Source organism: Delphinapterus leucas, chromosome 1 (genome assembly GCF_059928025.1).
Source record: "Delphinapterus leucas isolate spDelLeu-1000000601 "Yukka" chromosome 1, BTC_Dleu_Yukka2, whole genome shotgun sequence".
Lineage (NCBI taxonomy): Eukaryota > Metazoa > Chordata > Mammalia > Artiodactyla > Monodontidae > Delphinapterus > Delphinapterus leucas.
This window is the reverse complement of record NC_143129.1, coordinates 143577647-143593819: the sequence shown is the minus strand read 5'-3', so window position 1 is coordinate 143593819 and position 16173 is coordinate 143577647.

Here is a 16173-nt window from a genome sequence, read left to right as displayed (position 1 = left end):
TGTTGAGGTGTCTGCTCAATTTTTTGGTCTATTTTTAAATTGAGTTTTGTTTTCTTATTATTGAGTATTAACAATTCTTTGCATTTTGGGGGTAACAGTTTCTTAATCAGATGTGTCTTTTGCAAATGTTTTCTCCCAGTCTGTGTCCTGTATTCTCATTCTCTTGACATTGTCTTTTGCAGATCAGAAGTTTTAAATTTTAATGGTGTCTACCTGATCAATTATTTCTTTTAAAAATCAAATTCTGAGGACCTTCAAGACGGCAGAGGAGCAAGATGTGGAGATCACCTTCCTCCCCACAAATACATCAAAAATACATCTACATGTGGAACAACTCCTACAGAACACCTACTGAACACCTACCTCAAACTTCCCAAAAGGCAAGAAACTCCCTATGTACGTGGGTAGGGCAAAAGAAAAAAGAAGAAAGAGAGACAAAAGAATAGGGACGGGACCTGCACCTCTGGGAGGGAGTTGTGAAGGAGGAAAAGTTTCCACACACTAGGAAGCCCCTTCACTGGCAGAGACAGGGGGTGGTGGGGTGGGGGAAGCTTTGGAGGCACGGAGGAGAGCTCAGCAGCAAGGGTGCAGAGGTCAAAGGGTAGAGATTCCCGCACAGAGGATCAGTGCCAACCAGCACTCACCAGCCTGAGAGGATTGTCTGCTCACCCACCAGGGTGACTGCAGGCTGGGAGCTGAGGCTCGGGCTTCGGAGGTCACATCCCAGGGAGCAAACTGTGGTTGGCTGCGTAAACACAACCTGAAGGAGGCTAGTGCGCCACAGCTAGCCGGAAGGGAGTCTGGGAAAAACTCTGGACCTGTGTAAGAGGCAAGAGACCATTGTTTTGGGGTGCGGAAGAAAAGGAGATTCAGAGCATTGCTTAAAGGAGCTTCAGAGATGGGTGCAAGCTGTGGCTATCAGCGCAGACACCAGAGACAGGCATGAAATGATAATGCTGCTGCTGCAACCACCAAGATCCTGTGTGCAAGCACAAGTCATTAGCCACACCTCCCCTCCCAAAAGCCTGTGCAGCCAACCACTGCCAGAGTCACATGATCCAGGGACAACTTCCCAGGGACAGCACATGGCATGCTGCAGGCTGTTGCAACATCACGCCAGCCTCTGCCTCTGCAGGCTCACCCAGCACTCCATACCCCTCCTTCCCCCTGTCCTGAGTGAGCCAGAGCCCCTTAATCAGCCTCTCCTTTAACCCCCTCCTATCTGGGCAAAGAACAAGTGCCAGAGGGCGACCTGCATGCAGAGGCAGGGCCAAATCCAAAACTGAACCCAAGGAGCTGGCGAACAAAGAAGAGAAAGGGAAATTTCCTCATGCAGCCTCAGGAACAGTGGATTATTTCTTCACAATCAACCTGATGTACCTTGCATGTGTGGAATACAGGAATAGACAACAAGTCATCCCAAAATTGAGGTGGTGGACTTTGGGAACAAATATAGAGTTGGCATTTGCTGTATGAGACTGACTAGTTTCTGATTTTTATGTTTATCTTAGTTTAGTTTTTAGTGCTTCTTATCATTGGTGGATTTGTTTATTGGTTTGGTTGCTCTCTCCTCTTTTTTTAAAATTAATTTTTTACTTAAATAATATTTTTTAATTTTAATAACGTTAGTTATTTTATTTTTTCTTTCTTGTTTTCCTCCATTTTCTTCTGAGCCGTGTGGCTGACCAGGTCTTGTTGGTTCAGCTGTGTGTCAGGCCTGAGCCTCTGAGGTGGGAGAGCGGAGTTCAGGACATTGGACCACCAGAGACCTACTGGCCCCACGTACTATCAATTGGTGAGAGCTCTCCAAGAAATCTCCAACTCAACGCTAAGACTCAGCTCCACTCAACAACCAGCAAGCTACAGTGCTGAACACACTATGCCAAACATCTAGCAAGACAGGAACACAACACCACCCATTAGCAGAGAGGCTGCCTAAAATCACAATAAGTTCACAGACAGCCCAAATACACCATCAGACACAGTCCTGCCCACCAGAAAGACAAGATCCAGCCTCATCCACCAGAACACAGGAACCAGTCCCCTCCACCAGAAAGCCTACACAACCCACTAAACCAACCTTTGCCACTGGGGGCAGACACCAAAACAACAAGAACTATGAACCTGCATCCTGTGAAAAGGAGACCCCAAACACAGTAAGTTAAGCAAAATGAGAAAGCAGAGAAACACACAGAAGATGAAGGAGCAAGGTAAAAATTCACCAGACCAAACAAATGAAGAGGAAATAGGCAGTCTACCTGAAAAAGAATTCAGAGTAATGAGAGTAAAGATAATACAAAATGTTGGAAAGAGAATGGAGAAAATACAAGAAACATTTAAAAAGGACCTAGAAGAACTAAAGAGTAAAGAAACAATGATGAACAACACAATAAATGAAATTAAAAATTCTCTAGAAGGAATCAATAGCAGAATAACGGAGGCAGAAGAATGGATAAGTGACCTGGAAGATAAAATAGTGGAAATAACTGCTGGAGAGAAGAATAAAGAAAAAAGAATGAAAAGAATTGAGGACACAGTCAGAGACCTCTGGGACAACATTAAACACACCAACATTCGAATTATAGGGGGTCCCAGAAGGAGAAGAGAAAAAGAAAGGGACTGAGAAAATATTTGAAGAGATTATAGTTGAAAACTTCCCTAATATGGGAAATGAAAAATTCTACCAAGTCCAGGAAACACAGAGAGTCCCATACAGGATAAATCCAAGGAAAAACTCATCAAGACACATATTAATCAAACTATCAAAAATTAAATACAAAGAAAAAATATTAAAAGCAGCAAGAGAAAAGCAACAATAACATACAAGGGAATCCTCATAAGGTTAACAGCTAATCTTTCAGCCAAAACTCTGCAAGCCAGAAGGGATTGGCAGGACATATTTAAAGTGATGAAAGGGAAAAACCTATAACTAAGATTACTCTACCCAACAAGGATCTCATTCAGATTTGACGGAGAAATAAAAAACTTTACAAACTGCAAAAGCTAAGAGAATTCAGCACCACCAAACCAGCTTTACAACAAATGCTAAAGGAAATTCTCTAGGCAGGAAACACAAGAGAAGGAAAAGACCTACAGTAACAAACCTAAAACAATTAAGAATATGGTAATAGGAACATACATATCAATAATTTTAATGGAAATGGATTAAATGCTCCAACCAAAAGACATAGACTGGCTGAATGGATATAAAAACAAGACCTGTATATATGCTGTCTACAAGAGACACACTTCACACCTAGGGACACATACACACTGAAAGTGAGGGGATGGAAAAAGTGTTTCCATGAAAATGGAAATCAAAAGAAAGCTGGAGTAGCAATTCTCATTTCAGAAATATAGACTTTAAAATAAAGACTGTTACAAGAGACAAGGACGGACACTACAAAATGATCAAGGGATCAATCCAAGAAGAAGATATAATAATTGTAAATATTCATGCATCCAACATAGGAGCACCTAAATACATAAGGAAAATTCTAACAGCCATAAAAGGGGAAATCAACAGTAACACAGTGATAGTAGGGGACCTCTTTTTGTAACAAATTTATTTGTTATTTATTTATTTTTGACTGTATTGGGTCTTCATTGCTGCACACAGGTTTTCTCTAGTTGCAGCGAGCTGGGGATACACTTCGTTGCAGTGAGTGGGTTCTCCTTGCTGTGCTTCTCTTGTTGTGAAGCACAGGCTCTAGGTGTGCGGGCTTCAGTAGTTGTGTCACACAGGCTCAGTAGTTGTGGCTCATGGGGTCTAGAGCGCACAGGCTCAGGAGTTGTGGTGCACAGGCTTAGTTGCTCCATGGCATGTGGGATCTTCCTGAACCAGGGCTCGAACCCATGTCCCCTGCACTGGCAGGTGAATTCTTAACCACTGCACCAGCAGGGAAGCCCAATAGTAGGGGATTTTAACACCCCACATCCAACAGTGGACATATCATCCAAAATGAAAATAAATAAGGAAACAAAAGCTTTAAATGACACATTAAACAAGGTGGACTTAATTGATATTTACAGGACATTCCATACAGAAACAATAGAATACACTTTCTTTCCAAGTCCTCAGGGACATTCTCCAGGATAGATCATTTCTTGGGTCACAAATCAAGCCTTGGTAAATATAAGAAAATTAAAATCATATCAAGTATCTTTTCCAACCACAAGGCTATGAGAATAGATATCAATTACAGGAAAAAAATGTAAAAACTACAAACAAATGGAGGCTAAACAATACGTTAAATACTAAATAACCAAGAGATTACAGAAGAAATCAAAGAGGATATAAAAAAATACCTAGAAACAAATGACAATGAAAATATGATGACCCAAAACCTATGGGATGCAGCAAAAGCACTTATAAGAGGGAAGTTTAGAGCAATACAATCCTACCTCAAGAAATAAGAAACATCTCAAATAAACAACCTAACATTAAACCTAAAGCAATTAGAGAAAGAAGAACAAAAAACCCCCAAAGTTAGCAGAAGGAATGAAATCATAAAAATCACATCAGAAATAAATGAAAAAGAAATGAAGGAATGATAGCAAAGATCAATAAAACTAAACACTGGTTTTTTGATAAACAAAACTGATAAACCATTAGCCAGACTGATCAAGAAAAAAAGGGAGAAAACACAAATCAACAGAATTAGAAATGAGAAAGGAGAAGTAACAACTGACAGTGCAGAAATACAAAGGATTGTGAGAGATTACTACAAGCAACTATATGCCAATAAAATGGACAACCTGGAAGAAACAGAGAAATTCTTAGAAAAACACAACCATATGAGCCTGAACCAGGAAGAAATAGGAAATATAAACAGACCAATCACAAGCACTGAAAATGAAACTATGATTAAAAATCTTCCAACAAACAAAGGCCCAGGACAAGATGGCTTCACAGGCAAATTCTATCAGAAAAAGAGCTAACACCTATCCTTCTCAAATTCTTCCAAAATAGAGCAGAGGGAGGAACACTCCCAAACTCATTCTTTGAGACCCCCATCACCCTGATACTAAAACCAGACAAAGATATCACAAAAAAAAGAAAATTACAGGCCAATATCACTGATGAACATAGATGCAGAAATCCTCAACAAAATACTAGCAAACAGAATCAAACAGCACATTAAACAGATCATACACCATGATCAAGTGGGGTTTATCCCAGGAATGCAAGAATTCTTCAATATACACAAATCAATCAATATGGTACACCATATCAACAAACTAAAGGATAAAAACCATATGATAATCTCAATAGATGCAGAAAAATCTTTCGACAAAGTTCAACACACATTTATGGTAAAAACTCTCCAGAGTGTAGGCACAGAGGGAACTTACCTCAACATAATATAGGTCATATATGACAAACCCACAGCCAACAACATTGTCAATGGTGAAAAACTGAAACCATTTCCACTAACATCAGGAACAAGACAAGGTTGCCCTTTCTCACCACTATTATTCAACATAGTCTTGAAAGTTTTAGCCACAGCAATCAGAGAAGAAAAAGAAATAAAAGGAATCCAAATCGGAAAAGAATTAAAACTGTCACTGTTTTCAAATGACATGAAGCGATACATAGAGAATCCTAAAGATGCCACCAGAAAACTTCTAGAGCTAATTAATGAATTTGGTAAAGTAGCAGGAAACAAGATTAATGCACAGAAATCTCTTGCATTCCTATACACTAACGATGAAAAATCTGAAAGGGAAATTAAGAATACACTTCAATTTACCATTGCAAAATAAAGAATAAAATACCTAGGAATAAACCAAACTAAGGAGACAAAAGACCTGTATGCAGAAAACTATGACAGTGGTGAAAGAAATTAAAGATGATACAAATAGATGGAGAGATATACCATGTTCTTGTATTGGAAGAATCAACATTGTGAAAAAGACTATACTACCCAAAACAGTCTACAGATTCAATGCAATGTCTATCAAACTACCAATGGCATTTTTCACAGAAGTAGAACAAAAAATTTCACAATTTGTATGGAAATACAAAGGACCCCGAAGAGCTAAAGCAATCTTGAGAAAGAAAATCAGAGTTGGAGGAATCGGGCTCCCTGACTTCAAGCTATACCACAAAGCTAGAGTAATCAAGACAGTATGGTAGTGGCACAAAAACAGAAATATAGATCAGTGGAACAGGATAGAAAGTCCAGAGATAAACCCATGCACATATGGTCACCTTATCTTTGATAAAGGAGGGAAAAGTATACAATGGAGAAAAGACAGCCTCTTCAATAGGTGGTGCTGGGAAACTGGACAGCTACACGTAAAAAAATGAAATTAGAACACTCCCTAACACCATACACAAAAATAAACTCAAAATGGATCAAAGACCTAAATGTAAGGCTAGACACTATAAAACTCTTAGAGCATAACATAGGCAGTACACTCTATGTCATAAATCATAGCAAGATCCTTTTTGACCCATCTCCTAGAGAAAAATAAACAAATGGGACCTAATGAAACTTCAAAGCTTTTGCACAGCAAAGGAAACCATAAACAAGATGAAAAGGCAACCCTCAGAATGGGAGAAATCATTTGTAAACAAAGAAACTGACAAAGGATCAATCTACAAAATATAAAAGCACCTCATGCAGCTCAACATCAAAAAAACAAACAACCCAATCCAAAAATGGGCAGAAGACCTAAATAGACATTTCCTCAAAGAAGATATACAGATTGCCAACAAACACATGAAAGGATGCTCAACATCACTAATGATTAGAGAAATGCAAATCAAAACTACAGTGAGGTATCACCTCACACTGGTCAGAGTGCCATCATCAAAAATATCTTCAAACAATAAATTCTGGAATGGGCGTGTAGTAAAGGGAGCCCTCTTGCACTGTAGGTGGGAATGTAAATTGATACAACCACTATGGAGAACAGTATCGAGCCTCCTTAAAAACGTAAAAATAGAACTACCATATGAACCAGCCATCCCATTACTGGGCATATACCCTGAGAAAACCATAATTCAAAAATTGTCATGTACCACAATGTTCACTTCAGCACTATTTACAATAGCCAGGACATGGAAGCAACCTAAATGTCCATCAACAGATGAATGGATAAAGGAGATGTGACACATATATACAATGGAATATTACTCAGCCATAAAAAGAAACGAAATTGAGTTATTTGTCATGAGGTGGATGGACCTAGAATCTGTCATACAGAATGAAGTAAGTCAGAAAGAGAAAAACAATACCATATGCTAACATGTACATATGGAATCTTAAAAAAAAAATGGATCTGAAGAGCCTAGGGACAAGAGAGGAATAAAGAATCAGACGTAGAGAATGGACTTGAGGACATGGGGAGGGGAAAGGTTAAGCTGGGATGAAGTTAGAGAGTGGCATGGACATGTATACACTACCAAATGTAAAATAGATAGCTAGTGGGAAGCAGTTGCATAGCACAGGGAGATCAGCTCTGTGCTTTGTGACCACCTAGAGGGGTGGTATAGGGAGGGAGGTTGAAGGGGGAGGGGATATAGGGATATATGTATACATATAGCTGATTCATTTTGTTATACAGCAGAAACTAACACAATTTAAAGCAATTATAGTCCAATAAAGATGTTAAAAAAATTCAATTGAGTAAAGATCTTATTGGCTGTATTTAAGGATTCATGAATCAGGCTACATCCAATCTAGCAGATAGAAAGGAACTCCAAGGAATTGTACAAAATGAAAGACTTTCATAATCAGAAGGAGTAGAAATAAGGAAGTCATACTAGGCCAAAAACAGGTTATTTATTGCTAGATTAGTATTCTTTAGGGGATAGCAGAGGTCTATCAGGCAGATTACCTAAATAGTGCTGATCAGGTGAATCCTGATTGACTGGTTTAAGATTCCATTTCTGGGAGAGTCAAAACTGTAATTAAGTCTTTGTTTGGTGGCCTGCAGCTTCACATAAGCTACTCATTTTTGGACATGGTGATTTATTTTTAACAATTCTTTCCTGAATCATGCCTTTGATATTGTATCTAAATAATATCTCTTAAAATTTAGTTTTAAATCCTCTTTACAAGGGTGAAAATCTTCTTTAGACAACATTGAATACAGAAATGATGATTTAACTAAGAATATTTGAAAGTCTTCAACATATCCTATATATGTCCTGTAGGATTATATATCCTGTAAAAGTCCCAAAAGACAAAACTAAAACAAATTCTACAGAAGAATTATTTAAGATATATTGGATAAGAAATGTCCAGCAAGGTGAATCTTTTTTAAAAAGTGAGCACAAATACTAAGAATATAAATACATCCATGTCCAGATATGTCAAAGATAAAAAAAAATCTTTAAAGCCAACAGAGTAAACAAATAGAAAGATTACCTACAAAAATGGCAATCATTCTGATAGCAGACTTCTCATCAACAACAGCAAAGAACAAAGACAATGGAGTAATATCTTCAGCATTCTGAAGGAAAACAGTCTTAAAATAAGATACACATAAGATACAAAATCATTATTCAAAAGTAATGAGGAAAAAAATAATTCCAGACATACAAAGGTTAAGATCTTTACTAAAAGAAGTGGTAAAAACTATAGTTCAGCAAGAGGAAAGGATTTATACTAGGAACATGAAAATAGTATAACAAAATATTGATGAGACTTTTTTTGGGAAAAACACATAGACAAAATAAGTCCTGAATTATTGAATAAATACCATAAAGTTAGCAGTTGTCTCAATATTAATTTGTAAATATATCATGATACTGATTAAAAATTTCATAGCTTTTTTAAAAAATGAAATTTGACAAGATGACAAAATCCAAGTGGGAGAATAAGAACAGAGGATAGCCAAGATAATTTGAAGAAGATGAAGAAGAATGTGATTGCACTTGTCCTACCAGCTATTAAGAAATATTTTACTTCTTTCCTTCCAATTTGAATATCATGTTTTTTGTTTTTTGTTTTTTTTATCTGATCGCTGTGGCTAGGACTTCCAATACTATGTTGAATAGAAGTGCTGAGAGTAGGCATCCTTGTCTGTTCCTGAATTTATCAGGAAGGGTTTCAGCTTTTCACTATTGAGTATTATGTTGGCTGTGGGTTTGTTGTAAATAGCTTTTATTATGTTGAGATATGTTCCCTCTAATCCACTTTGTTGAGAGTTTTTATCATGAATTTATGTTAAATTTTATCAAATGTTTTTCTGCATCTATTGAGATGAACATGTGGTTTTTGTCTTTCATTTTGGTAATGTGGTATATCATATTAATTGATTTGTGTATGTTGAACCATCTTTGCCACACTGGAATGAACCCAACCTGATCATGGTGTATGATAATTTTTACGTATTGTTAGATTCAGTTTGCTAATATTCTGTTGAGGATTTTTGCATTTATATTCATCAAAAATACTGGCCTGTGGCTTCCCTGGTGGCGCAGTGGTTGAGAGCCGATGCAGGGGACACGGGTTCATGCCCCGGTCCAGGAAGATCCCACATGCCATGGAGTGGCTAGGCCTGTGAGCCATGGCCACTGATCCTGTGCATCTGGAGCCTGTGCTCTGCAATGGGAGATGCCACAACAGTGAGAGGCCCGTGTACCACCAAAAAAAAAAAAAAAAAAAAGTAAAAATACTGGCCTGTAATTTTCTTTTTTGTAGTGTCTTTGTCTGGTTTTGGTATCAGGGTAATAGCGGTTTCATAGAATAAATTTGAGAGTATTCCCTCCTTTTTAATCTTTTGGAATAGTTTGAGAAGGATAGGTATAAGTTCTTCTCTGTATGTTTGGTAGAATTTCTCAGTGAAACTATCTGGTCCTAGACTTTTGTTTGCAGGGAGTTTTGTTTTTGTTTTAGTTTTTGTTTTATTACAGATCCTATTTCATTTCTAGTGATTGGTCAATTCAAATTGTCTGTTTCTTTTTAACTCAATTTTGGCAGGCAGCATGTTCCAAGAAACTTGTCCATTTCTTCTAGCTTGTCTCATTCATTGGCATATAACTGTTCATAGTATTATCTTATGATTTTTTGGTATTTCTTCAGTATCAGTTGTTATTTCTCCTCTTTCATTTCTTACTTTGTTTATCTGGGTCCTCTCTCTCTTTTCTTTTTGGTGACACTGAGTAAAGTTTTGTCAATTTTGTTTACCTTTTCAAAAACTAATTCTTGGTTTTATTGATCTTTTCTATTGAGTTTTGAAGGGAAGAGGTAAGATTGTCATTATTTGTGATGATATGATACTCTATATAGAGAACCCAAAAGATTCCACAGAAAAACTATTAGAACTAATAAATGAGTTCAGCAAGGTAGCAGGATACAAGATTAATATACAGAAATCTGTTGCATTTCTTTAAAGAAACAATGAAGTATCTGAAAAAGAAAGTAACAAAACAATCTCATTTAAAATTGTATCAAAAAATAGAACACCTAACCAAGGAGGTTAAAGACCTATATGCTGAAAACTATAAAACATTGAAAACTATAAAACATTGATAAAGCAAATTGAAAATGATTCAAACAAATGGAAAGATATCTCATGACCTTGGATTGGCAGAATTAATATTGTTAGAATGGCCATAGTACCCAAAGCAATCTACAGACTTAATGAGATCCCTATCAAAATACCAATGGCATTCTTCACAGAACTAGAACAAATAATCCTAAAATTTATTTGGAACCACAAAAGACCCAGAATTGCCAAAACAATCCTGAGGAAAAAGAACAAAGCTGGAGGCTTAACCCTTCCATATTTCAGACAATACTACAAAGCTACAGTAATCAAAGTAGCTTGGTTTTGGCACAAAAACAGACATATAGATCAATGGAACAGAATAGAGAGCCCAGAAATAAACCCACACATCTATGGTCAATTAAACTATGACAGAGAAAGCAAGAATATACAATGGAAAAAAGACAGTCTCTTCAACAAGTGGTATTGGGAAAGCTGGACAGCTACATGTAAATCAATGAAATTAGAATATTTGCTCACACCATATAAAAAAATAAGCTCAAAATGATATAAAGATCTAAATGTAGTACATGACACCATAAAACTCTTAGAAGAGAACTTAGGAAAAACATTCTCTGACATAAATTGTACAATATTTTCTAAGGTCAGTCTTGCAAAGGAAAAGAAATAAAAGGAAAACCAAATGGGACCTAATCAAACTTCAAAGCTTTTACACAGTAAGGGAAACAATCAACAAAATAAAAAGACAACCTATGGAATAGAAGAAGATATTTGCAAACGATACAACCAACAATGGATTAACCTCCAAACTATACAAACAGCTCATACAACTCAATATCGAAAAAACAAACAACCCAATCAAAAATGGGTAGAACACCTAAATAGATATTTTTTCAAAGAAGACATACAGATGGACAATAGGCACATGACAAGATGCTCAACATTGCTAATTATTAGATAAATTCAAATCAAAACCACAATGAGGTATCACTTTATACCAGTCAGAATGGCTATCATTAAAAAGTCTACAAATTATAAATCCTGGAGAGGGTGTGGCGAAAAGGGAACCCTCTGACACTCTTGTTGGGAATGTAAATTGGTGCAGCCACTATGGAAAACAGCATGGAGGTCCCTCAAAAAACTAAAAATAGAGCTACCATATGATCCAGCACTCCCACCCCTGGCCATATATCCCCAAAAGATGAAAACTCTAATTCAACAAGATACATGCACCCCAATGTTCATGGCAGCACTATTTACAATAGCCAAGGCATGGAAGCAATCCAAGTGCCCATCAACAAATGATTGGTTTAAGATTTATATATATATATACACACACATACACACACACACACACACACACACACACACACATACACATACACAGTGGCATATTACTCAGCCATAAAAAAGAATGAAATTCTGCCATTTTTAGCAATATGGATGGACCTAGGGATTATCATACTAAGTAAAGTAAGTCAGACAGACAAAGACAAATATTATGTGATATCACATATATGTAGAATCTAAAAAGTAATACAAGTGAATCTAGATGTAAAACAGAAACAGACTCACAAACATAGAAAACAAATTTATGGTTACCAAAGAGGAAAGGGATGGGGGAGGAATAAATTAGGAGTATGGGATTAACAGATACAAACTACTACACATAAAATAGATAAGCAAAAAGGATTTACTATATAGCACAGGGAATTATATTCAATAACTTGTAATAACCTATAATGAAAAATAATGTGAATGTACATATTATATATATATATATATGAATCACTTTGCTGTTGACATGAAACTAATACAATATTGTAAATCAACTATATTTTAATTTTAAAAAGACATATTTTAAAGGCATAGCCATTAAAATTGTGGAATATGCCCAGAAATAGACAAGTATAGCCATGGAACAAATTACAAAGCTCAGAAGCAGATCCAATAATTGATGGGAACTACATATGTAACATAGATGCTGTCTCATGTCAGTGGAGGAAGAATGAATATATTTGTTGTGTTTTTCTTTGCATATACATTTGAACTTGGAGGGACAAAATCGGAAGTCTTAATCTTGTCATAGATCAAGCTATCATTTCTTATCAATATTTAATAATAATATGACATATTGATAACTGTTTCTCTCATTCCTTGTTTTATCTCTCACTTGATTGGAAACTCAGAAATCAGGGAGAAAGGAATTAACTGTGATTAAGTATTAACTTAATCTTAAAATCTTATCTGTAAAATGAGGATAATAGTATTACTACTTCAACAAATGCTGTGAGATTTAAATGAGTTAATGCATGTTAAATGCTGAGAGCAATCCTAGCTCAATAAATGTTCACTATTATAATTATCACACCACACTCCCTTGCTTGTCAGACTATTTTGTTGGTGGTGCAAAAAATCCTGGTCAGATTTTATGGACCCCAGTCATTTTATCACTTACAAATGATTTAGAGTAAGAAGTAGATATCATTGTAACCCATATCCTTACCTATCACCAGCTTTATGTATTTCAAGACAGGAAGCTGGGACCACTTTAACCCTAATTTATCTAGACAATGTAACAAATTTCATGATGGGGCCCCTGTGCCCATTATGGTCAACAAATTTCTTTCCTGGTTCTGTGCTCCAAGTCACATATCCACATTAAGCCATACATAATTATTTTCCATCCATACACGGTATTTAGACCAAAACATAAAATGTCCTTCCCACATTTGTCATTTTATTGAACTGCATATATTTTTCCCCTAGCTTATTTTATGCTTTTGGAAATAATTTGCATTATTCCATTTATCACATTATTTCATTCTACATCATTAGGAATAATGAAGTAACTGGGGTCCTCTGAGAATCAATGGAAATAAATTCATTTGACACTTCCTTTCTCACTGAAGGTCGGGATTGTTGTGATGTATCTATTAGCTATCATCTTGATGCCTGGGAGCAAGTGAGGGCTTGAGAGCATTATTTGTGTTGGCTTGTATTTCACTGCACTATACTTTGTGTACTATACTGTGCTTTGCTTCCTTAGCAACATCAATGCTTTCTGTTTTCAAAAGCAACACATTCAGTATTCTTAAGAGGACCATCTTCTTGGATAGTACATTCTTAACAAGTGAACTGATTGGAAATTGATCACAGAGTATATCCAATTACATATATTTTTTAATGTCTGATATGTCTATTAAATAGGTTAAAAAGATACATAAAACATAGTCTCTGACCTTCGGTGTCACAGAAATCTAGAGAGAGCTAGAAAAAAATAGAAATTTGTTCAAGGTATACATTCAGTACAGGGAAGAAAGTGAGTTATTTTTCAAGGGACATCGGGCAAGGCTTCACAGAGAATTCTCAGCTGATAATAGGGTTTTAAAGGATGAATACAAATTCCTTAACCAGACTGAGTCAAAAAAGACAACATGTTCAAAACTATTGAATTATGAAATAATATACTGCTTCTCAAAATTAAAAGACTGTACACATATTCATTAAAACTTTATTACTGACTATAAACACAAATGTGTACATTTAAACTATAAATATTTTATGCTGGTTAACTTGTTGTATAAAAAAATTACCTCAAAACTCAGTGACTTAAAACAACAACTATATTTTAAATTGTTTATTATTTATTGTTCATGTGTCTGCAAGTCCACCAGAGGTCCCCTGACAACCGATCTGGGCTGGGCTCAGGTAGGGCAATTCTGCTCTATGTGCTTCTCAACCTCCTCCTGTGACCAGTGTGCTGCCTGAGCATGACCTCATGGCAATGGCAGACATGTAAGAGGGCAAGAGGAAACACTGAAGTTTCTTAAAACCTAAGCACAGTACTATTTCCACCTTCTGTTATTGTCCCAAGCAAGTTACAGGGCCAAATCTCAAGTCAAGTGTCAGGGAAGTACACTCCACCCATGATGAAGCAATGGCAAGGGTGTACATGCTGGGATGGGTGAAGAATCAAGGCTATTAATAGAGTCTACTTTAGACCTCCAGCAAGGATTTGCTGCAGCCTACAACAAAAGGCATAGAAGGATGTCTGCTACTAAAAGACCTGTCTAAATAGACGCGTTACAATAGAAACCCCAGGCCAAGGGAAACTTATAGTCAGGTATGGGCATGAGTTCTGAGATTCCTGACAGTCAAAAGGAAAAAGAAAGAGGGAAAAGAAAATTTTCTTTGCAAAAGGGCAAAAGGAAAAATATGTCTGAGAAGGAAGAACATTAATTTGTGATAGAAACTAAGTACGTACACGTTTATTGAACTCACCAGCACATTTACTATATATGCATGCATTCCCAAACATTGTGTGGTTAGAAAGTGGGCTATTATGTATAACAAGATACATTCTTAATCTAAATAATCTTGTATGAGTCCATCATTCATCCTTTATCTCTCTCTCTCTCTCTTCTTCCCCCCAGCTCTTGCAAATATGGCATAACCTTTGTGTATAGGGTCCGTTTTAACTGTAAGGAACAGACTATCCCTTTTACCTCTAAAGAATCCCCTATTTTTCAGCCAGAAGAGAGCAGACAAAGATAATAGGCAGATTGTTTTCCATCTCCAGTGTCTGACTGGATGACAAAGAAGTCTGTTACTTTAGCCAAGTTGTCTGCCAACATTTCACTTTCTTCACTTGTTGTTTGTTGCCTGGTTGCAAGGAAAAAGCAAAACAAAACAATCTTCAGCAAACTCTGGACCTTTTAGCCCCCACTTAATAAATATTCGAGTCAATATATTGCTTCACATCCTGTGTGGGTTGGTATGAAAACCTGTTTTGCTATCTTATACAGAAACAATGTACTATCTTATACTGAAACAATGGTGATGCCCTGTGTGTGTGTGTGTATACTGTTTTAAACTTTCTCAAACAAGTGGCAACATGGTGAGGTTGAAAGGTTTTAGTCTATGACAGCCTCTGATTTTATTGCAGTTACTTACTCTCTGTGAACCTGAAACATCAGTTAATATATTTGAATCTTAATTCCTTCATTTGTAAAAGTGACAACAATAATATCTACCTCAAAGCACGGTTATAAGGATTAACATTGAGACCGTGTGTGTGTGTGTGTGTGTGTGTGTGTGTGTGTGTGTGTGTGTCTGCCGGGATGAAAGTTGTAGCACGTATTGGGTATTTAGCAAATGTTTGACACCTTTCCCATATGAAGTCAAAAGGATTATGCCTTATTCATTCACTAAGCACATGACAGATTAACAGATTAAGTTAACAGGTTAACTTAAACCAAGAAAATAAGAAAACTGAGCTATGAAATAATCAAGTACATTTCCAGTAGTCACACAGAGGAGACTCAAGACTAGAAACTACATTTCCTAGTTCCTGGTTCTCAAACCATTGTTATTCCATTGTTATACTTTCCATTCATTCATTCACTCATCCATTGTACATTTGCACCCACTCTGTACTAAATACTCTGCTAGACACTGTACATTTAAATAAGTAAAAGAGACTTACCCTCAACTAGCTTACAGTCTATAAGGCTAGAAAAAGAGAAGAACAATTATATTACCCTGTAATAAAGCTTATAACAAAGGATTTGGTAAGAGATCAAGGAGAAAAGAACTAAAGTGATTTTGAGAAAATACCTGTGTCCATGGTTCTCTTTCTGAGAACTTCTTATAAAACTCTAGTTCTGTTGGGACCTGGCTGTTAATAAATGACACATCTTTCAA